Source organism: Carlito syrichta, unplaced genomic scaffold, assembly GCF_000164805.1.
Source record: "Carlito syrichta isolate Samal-C Ts95f unplaced genomic scaffold, Tarsius_syrichta-2.0.1 Scaffold288181, whole genome shotgun sequence".
In the NCBI taxonomy this organism is placed as follows: domain Eukaryota; kingdom Metazoa; phylum Chordata; class Mammalia; order Primates; family Tarsiidae; genus Carlito; species Carlito syrichta.
Genome location: NW_007232277.1, coordinates 74,733 through 82,021, shown reverse-complemented (window position 1 = coordinate 82,021; position 7,289 = coordinate 74,733).

Sequence of the window (7,289 nt, the reverse complement as noted above, 5' to 3'; positions counted from 1 at the left end):
TGCTTCGGGGACGCGGAGGCCCGGCGGGGTTGCCGCAGCAACGCGGGAAGGCGCGGCGATTGGCGGAGCCGCGGAGGGGCGGGGCTTGGGTGGCGTCTCGCGAGAGTTCGGCCTTGTGGGTTTCGGGCCGGCACTGGCCGCGTGGGCCGACAGGGTGGGTCTTCAGGGCTGGCCTGGTGGCCTCTGCGCGCCGCGAGATTCGGGGCCCCCGGCCGTCGGGTGTGTCCCGCCATCCGCCAGGCACTCCGCGAAGCTCGGGCCGAGCGGCCTCTTCGGTGGCCGGTGACTCCGAGCTTAGAGAGGAGGCCACCTTTAAGCGCCCGTGCGCTCGGAAGGTTCCCACCCAGGTCCTCTGGCCATGTCCGTCCCTGAAAGCGGCCCCGGTGCCCGTCTCCGACGCCTCACACCTGACTTTGGGAAGGAGCTCCTGCTCTTCCCACCTCCGTCAGTGGCGCCCCCGTCCTTCCAGCTCTTGGCCGCAGGTCTCGACGTCCTCTGTGACTCTCCACACCCAGCCGGACAGCGCATCCTGTCGCCTGTGCCTTCGAAATATCCTCAGAACTGACCACTGCCCCACCTCCTGCCTCCGACCTGGGCTAAACCATCTCTTCTCTCAGGTGATGGCCTAGCCTCTTAGCTGGGTCTCCCAGCTTTCACCCTTCCCCTTCTTTTCTCAACACGCCGCCAGAGCGATTGCGGAAAAGGCAGGCAGGCCGGTCATGCCGCTCTCTGGTCCCATTTGCCTCGGTGAAAGTCACGGTTCTCATCCTGCTCTCTGCTCGGCTGGTCTCCATCCTGTCTCAGGGCCTTTATACTTGCTGTTTTCTCTGCCTAGAATACGCCTATCCTCACCTCTCTCTCCCCTCCTTGGTGAGGTGGCCACCTACTTAACCTTGTAACCCCCCTTCCCCACACAGATGCTCCCTGTCTTATGAAGTTATGTCCCCCAAACCCCATGGTGAGTTGAAAGCATTGTCAGTCTATGTGCAGTGCTTCATCAGGACCTAAGCCCATTACAGGTGGAGGAGCACACCGAATGTGTACTGCTTTCTCACCATCGTAAAGTCAGAAAATCCTAAATTGAACCTTGGTGAGTCCAGGACTGCCTGTACTCCCTGCCCTGTTTTTTCCCCACAGGTCTTATCGCCAGCCAATGTAGTTGATGATGTACTCATTTAATGTGTTGTCTGTCTGAAGGCTACATGAGGGGATCGGAGTGTGTTCAGTAAACACTGTAGCCCAAGTTGTCAATATGGGGTCTTTTTTTCCTCTTTCTCCTCCCCAGGAAGGGACAAAGATGAAGCTCTTCAAGCAAGGAGATGGATCAAATAAATGTCCTCAGTATTGTCTGCGTGTGGACTGTTGGTTGAGGACTGGGCTTCAATTCTAGCAGGGATTGGTGGGCTCCCTTTGGTGATTCTCCAAAAAGAAGGGGAGTCAGCAAGGACTGGTGCCAGCTTGCTTGTCAAATGCCATGAGGAACTCATTCCTGTAGGAGGACCCTGGCGCCTCAGGGAGTCCTACTGTCAAATACAGTCACTCTCGGCCTAGAATCTTCTGGGCCAAAATACGTCACTGATTCGCGCAGACAGCCCCTTCCATGTGCCCAGCACTGCCGTAGGTGCTGAGTTGGCTGAGAACACCTGGTGTTGCCCTCAAGGCCCTCAAGGTGGGAGGGAATGAGTGCTGAGGCCAGGAGTGTGGAAGACACAGGAATGGGGGAGGATGGGATCTATTTCCAGGGTGGAGTCTCTAGAAGTCTTCCAAGGGGTGCCTGGGGGCCACTTCTGCCTGCAGCAGCTGGGATAAAGTATGGACCACGGATGGGAAGGGAAGAAGCCAGAGATCACTGACCAGTTATCTGTGCTTGATGTGACTCTAGGTGTTGTTCCTCACATTTATATAATTAGCCTTCTTTTACAAATGAAGCAGGATCGGAAAAGGCAGCCCCAACTGAGATTGCACCACTTGTAAGTGCAGGATCCGGGTCTTCAGCCGCAGTCCATGGCCAGGATGCTCTTCCCAGGGCACAGTGCCACCTCCCAGGCAGGAAGCCAGACAGGCATCCGGGGCTGCCCGGAATTACATCCAAGTGTCCGGACAACCGGCTTCCCTGTGGGCATGGGCACTGGAATAGGAGTGCTTTGCAGGGCATGTGGCTTGGGTAGGCCAGGGCAGCCATCTGCCAGCCAACCTTGTGGGGAGCAGGGCATAGGCCACCCCAGCAGCCAGATGCTCCTGGGCTGGTCCTTGGCACTCAAAGGCATTTCCTTCAGGAGACAAAGTCACCTGGTTCCTCTCCCGCCTCCCTCTCAGTTCCAAAGGGGCTGTGTCAGCAAGGCACTGTGCTGGCACAGTCCTTCTGGCATGGAGCATTGTGGCCAGGAATGGACATCTGGTCTGCTTTGACCCCTATGGCCAGGACATCTGTGGCCCCGCAGAACTCAGTGGCATAGAGAGTCGGCACCAGGGAAAGGCCACGCTCTCTGGTGTGCCCGCCAAGTGGCAGAGTATCCTGATGGTCCAGCTGGCATCCGCCTTTGCCACTGAGGCTTCCTGAGGGCAACCCCTGAGGACCCTGCCATGCCAGGGCTCCCCGTCTGCCAGGCAATGTCTACTTAGTCTGAGGGAGAAAGGAACTGGGCCTTGGCCATGCCTGATGGTGCCAGGCCAGTGGGATCTTGAGCCTGCAGATGGTGGAGGCCGGGGATAGCCCCCACCCCTTTCCCATGACGTGCCTTGCCAACGGGCAGAGGCGTCCAGCCTGCTCTGCAGAAGTTGGAACTACAGACTTCTAGCAGGAGGAGAAGTTGAAGAGACTGCTTCATTTCACAGATGGGAAAACTGAGACTCTGGGAGGGGGTGGATGTGCATGGATGCTCTGTGGGCTTTATCTTATTCACTCCTCAGCCAGGGTTGAGGTGGGCAGTGTTAGCTCCATGTCACCAAGGAGGAATTAGACTCAAAAGAAATGAAGGGGCATGTCCAAGTTCTGGCTAAGCCAGTTAGCCAGGCCCCGGACCAGCGCCTATGCCTGCTTATTTCCACGACATGGAAAAGTCAGTCTAAGACGCTAGGCTGGGGAAAGGGGAGCCCCAGGATGGAAGGTGAACCTCTTCCCAGAAGCAAGAAGTTGTGAGGTTCCAGACGGGCTGGGGAAGTTAGGCATGATGACTTGATTCAAGGGAGCCCGTGGGCTGGCCCCCAATGGCAACCTAGGAGTATTCCCCCGGGAGTGCCCCTAAAGCTGCTAACGTCTAGTCGTCCACCCACCCAGCTTTCTCCTCAGGATGCCCCTGTCCCTGCTCCTTCCCTGCCCTGCCCTCTAGGCACCAGCAACTGTAATGTCCTTGGGAAACCTGGAGGTCTTCCCAGAAGAGCCTTGAGTGGATCTCTTGAGGCCAGGTGGGACTCCTGGTAGATCTCTTGAGGGTAGGTGGGACTCCTGGCCGCACCATCTGCAATTCCTGAGTGTATCCAAGGGAGCTTTGACTGTGTAACAACCCATCCCAAAACTTGGTGGCTTCAAACAACCAACAATTCCGTCTCTGGGTCTGCCCGCTGGTTCTGCTTTGGCCTTCCCTGCTGGGGTGGGGGGAGGGGCAGCTCCAGAGTCGATTCTGGTTCTCACCATGCGCATTCCCACCCTTTCTGGTCCATGGAGTCACACTTTGTCACCCAGGCCCTGAAGGCACATGCCCAGAAACAGCGTCTTTGGTCTCTACATGCAGCCCCCACACCAGAGGTCCTGCGTCAGGGTGACTCTTCTCTCAGCCTCTCCCCTGCCCTAGGCTTCCTCCCTGCAAGACCCCTTCCCTTCCTGCATGTCCACAGTGCAGACACCCATAGACCCCTCAGACCTCAACGCCACTCCAGACACAGAGGGGAACCCCAGCTTCACCGTCACCGTCACCGTCACCATCACCCACCGTCTTTAACAATAATGTGACTTGGTTATGCTCTTCCAAGGGCCAGGAAGCTCTGCCTGGTGGCAGGAAGGAGCAGCCGGTGCCGGATAACTGTGACAGAGAACAGCTCGGAAGTGCAGAAGAGAAGGGCCAGCATCACCTCCCATCAGGGGACTGGAGAAGACATCATGGAGGAAGGGACCGATCCTGAGAGGGCATCCCAGGCCTTGTGGTCACCCTGAGCAAGCTGTTTTGCAAGAGAGGGTCCGTTGAGAAGCCAGGACATCGGGGCGGCAGAGAGAACGGCATTTGTGGGCCAGATATGGTGGGCCCAGGAAGCCAGGCTGAGTGGTCTGAACTTATGAGTGATGGGGAAGCACTGACGGGCTTTGAGCCCGAGACTGCCAGGAGCACAACTGAGTTTCAGGAAGAGCTTTCCAGCAAGTGCCTGGGAGCTTTCTTGGAAGCAGGCTGAGTATAAATTATAAATAAACAAACGAGAACTCTGCAGCAGGGCGTGGGCCGGCGGGAAGAGGGGAGAGACTGGAGGCAGAGACCTCGCTTCGGCACTAACACTGCTCCCTGGCCTCGCATCCACCCACCCCCTCCTGCCCTGCCCTGCTGCCCTGTCTCTGGGTCTCAGCAGGCCTTCCTGCTGAGGGCATCGGAGGGCATCGGCTGGGGACCTTGGGCTTCTGGAGCCCGGCTTTCGCCAGGCCGTGAGGGGAGACCCAGTGCAGACCCCCAGCACGGAGGCGGGGGACCCACTTGCCTCTCACAACCCAAGAGGTGCAGGCCCGAGTTTTTCTCACACCAAAACAGGCCCCGTGGACACTCATCCACGTGGGAGGTGTCTCACCAAATGTTTCAAGGGGAAAAAATCTCCTGTTTCCTTAGGTTTTTTTCCCTTTCTATTTTTTGATTATTTTTCTAGATGACTTCATTTCTAAGAAGGGGGTAGTGGAGAGAAGGACAGAGGGAGGGAGGACTTGGGCCCTGAGGAGGGCTGAGGAGGACTGGAGCAGAAGTGCCGAGGAAGAGCAAGAGCCGGGCCCAGGCTCTTGCCAGCCAAGGCCTCTTCAGCCTGGGGGGCTGGGGGCCGGTGTATCCTGAGCCCTGGCATTTCCCGCCCAGGCTGAGAGCACGTCTTCCTCCTGGCCCGCCACAGACCCACGGTCCTGCTGCACTCCCACAAGGCCCTGGGGCGGGGTTGGCTTTTGTTCCGCAGGGTTGTGGGGGAGGTATCTTCAGGAGCGTATCTCTGTGATGTGACCCTCCCCTCCCCCTGACCCTTATCTCTGTGATGTGACCCTCCCCTCCCCCCGACCCTCCGCCTGCCTCTTGGACACAGCGGTGAGCTATTCTTCACCCCCATACCACGCGGAACCAATAGAACCCACTCCGGTTAACGCAGAACCCAGGGCAGGATATTAGGAGGTTCATGGAATCTTCCAGAGAGCCACAGAAGTGACCTTGGAGGTCACACAGCCAGGAGCAATGCCCCGGCCACACAGCCTCCCCCACTGGACACAGACCCAGCAGCCTACACCTGCTGCTCTGAAAGCCAGGGTCCCCATCGTCACCTCCCTAGGAAGGGGTTCTGAGGCACTTGCTTTCTGGCTTGCTCCCTTCTGAGACAAAGTCAGGTGGGCCTGAGCGGTGGGGCCGTGTCATGTGCCCACAACAGCTGCAAGGGAGCTGGGCACACGAGTTCCAACTTGTGCCTGAAGAAGGTAGAGCTCTGTAAGGTAGGAAGCCCCCAAGCACAGGAAGGTGCTTCAAGGTGGTGGCTACCTGGCATGCCCCCTCCCCACTCCCCAGCCCTCGAAGACTTTTCCACCCCAAATCCCCAGCAGCTGGGCTCCAGGGACCGAGTCAGACCAGGTGCGGGGGCGAGTGAGAGTGGCTGTCGATGGCCTCTGGGGGTCAGGATGGCAGAAAGACCCATCGTGTGCCCTGGAATCAAGGTGGGGACAAATACCTGGTCAATGCCTGAGGTGGGAGCCGTCAGGGCTGGACTGGAGCTGCGACCCTGGGAGGGCAGGGTCACGAGCTTGTGTCCATCTGCCCTTGCTGCCCTGAGCTATGACCAGCAGAGCTGCTGGGGCCTGGGCTGTCTTCCTTTCCTGGGGCTGTCATAATAAGTTAGCCCTGACTCGATGGCTTATATTGACGGAAATTTCTTCTCTCACGGTTTTGGAGACCAGCTCTCCCAGCTTCTGGGGGAGCTGGCGACCCTGGCATCCCTTGACTTGTAGATGCATCAGCCCACCTCTGCCTCTCCCGGTGTGTGTCTGTGTCTCAAATCTCCCCCTGCCATTCTGTCATTGGATTTAGGGTCTACCCCAAATGCAGGATGATTTCCCCTTAAAATCTTTAACTTCATGACATCTACTAAGACTCTTACTCCAAATAAGGTCGCATTCTGAGGTTCTGGGTGGACATGTCTTTTTGGGGCCACAATTCAGCCCTGTCCAAGGGGCCTGAGAAACAGGAGAGGGAGGAGGAGAAGAGGGAAAGAAGGATTAACAGCCATAATGTTTGGGCAGTAGAAGCCAGCTGCCGCGGGACTGTCATACTGGACGTGGGGTTGTCTGTTTGCTTAGTTATTTAAGAGCTACATCAGCTTGTGTGTCCAGATGGGGTTTCCCATCAGCTCTGGCCGCCTCACCGTTGTCAGGGGGCCATGAACACGTCATGCCCCCCGTAGCTCCCAGACCCCCTATGTTCTCAAAGCCTTGGGGTCTCCTGAGTCCCAGAGGCAGAAGTTGCCCCGCTCCCCCCATACCTAGGCAGCCTCTCTTAGGTCACATGGGAGAGAGTGAGTCTCGCCGCCACCTGGTCTTCCTGCTCCCCATCACCCAAAGCTCTTCTTTATTCCTTCTCAAATTCCCCTGTGGAGTTTAAGCCATTTCCTCCAACAAGGCTTTCAGAGGTGGAGCCCCCCAGATGAGTGCATTAGAACGGGAGCATATAAACGTCTGTATCTCAGAACTGCCTTCAAGGAGACTTGAATCTCATTCTAAGGATGAGGACAGAGGCTCAATGCCTGGCTTGAGAGTTCCAACAAATAGACCCGAGACTTGAAACTGGAACGCCTGACTCCAGCTTTGAGTGCTCTCCTCCCAACTCAGCCACACGGGGCTCAGTCCCTGAGGAATACCATTCCTATCAGGGCTGTCCTGCCCTGCTTGAATCCTCCTAGGGACAGAGAACTTACTGCCTAACAAAATCACAAACTACCAATAGTCCCGAGTGTCAGGGAAGCTTCCTCCACTGAGGGAAAGCTCTTTCCCCATGTAGCTTCGGCTTCTCAGCCCACCCACTTTGGTGACGGGTGTGGCCCTGCCAGCCAAGTCTTCTTTCTCCAGGACATATTCT